Source organism: Penaeus monodon, chromosome 21 (assembly GCF_015228065.2).
Source record: "Penaeus monodon isolate SGIC_2016 chromosome 21, NSTDA_Pmon_1, whole genome shotgun sequence".
NCBI lineage: Eukaryota > Metazoa > Arthropoda > Malacostraca > Decapoda > Penaeidae > Penaeus > Penaeus monodon.
The window spans coordinates 42,990,997-42,991,248 of record NC_051406.1 but is presented as its reverse complement, the minus strand read 5'-3'; positions in this window follow the sequence as shown (position 1 = coordinate 42,991,248).

The window sequence follows — 252 nt, the reverse complement described above, 5'->3', positions numbered from 1 at the left end:
TAAAGTTTTCCTTTTATCTTCTTACAAGAACCTCGGCTTTACTCCCTCCATACGGTACACTGAACACAGGCTTAGAGTCAGTCTACGTAATCAACGTGATTCTATTATGTTTTTCTGTGTAAATATGGTTATAGAATACATTTTCTTGAACACTGTATGGAACAAGAAAAGTGTAAACAACTCTGGATGGAATGTTCAGAAGATGTAAGTGATTTCGAAGGGAGTTGTGAAGTGAATGAAATAATAATACTG